The following is a 443-nucleotide window of genomic DNA, read 5'->3' as shown; positions in this document are numbered from 1 at the left end:
GATGTAGGTAGATAGAAGTGGGGGAAGGAAGGGACGGAGGGAGGAAGAGGAAGAAGGTGGAAGGAAGGAGGTTGGAAGAGGAAGAGGGGGGTGGAAGAGGAAGAGGGAAGACTCAGTAGGGTCGTGTTAGTGGATGTGGCCCCAGCAGTTCGGGTCATAAACTAGCCTCCTCCTCCTCCTCTTTCCTCCTCCTCCTCCGTCGTTCACCGTTTGTTCTGTCCCTTCTATGGAAAGGTTGAGGTAGGGAGAGAGATAAAAGGGGGGGCAGAGGAGGGGGGCGGAGAGGAAGAGAGGAAGGAAGATAAGTGGTGGAGGGGAGGAGGAATGGGAGGGTGGTGGGGCAGGGGAGAGAGAGGGGGAGGGGTGAGGGAGAGAGATAGGGGAGGGGGGGGTGGGGGGCAGGGAGAATGGGGAGGGGGGTGGGGGCAGGGAGAGAATGGGGT

Source organism: Homarus americanus, unplaced genomic scaffold, assembly GCF_018991925.1.
Source record: "Homarus americanus isolate GMGI-L3 unplaced genomic scaffold, GMGI_Hamer_2.0 scaffold16430, whole genome shotgun sequence".
NCBI lineage: Eukaryota > Metazoa > Arthropoda > Malacostraca > Decapoda > Nephropidae > Homarus > Homarus americanus.
The sequence above is the reverse complement of the archived record's forward strand: the minus strand, read 5'-3'. Positions refer to the sequence as shown.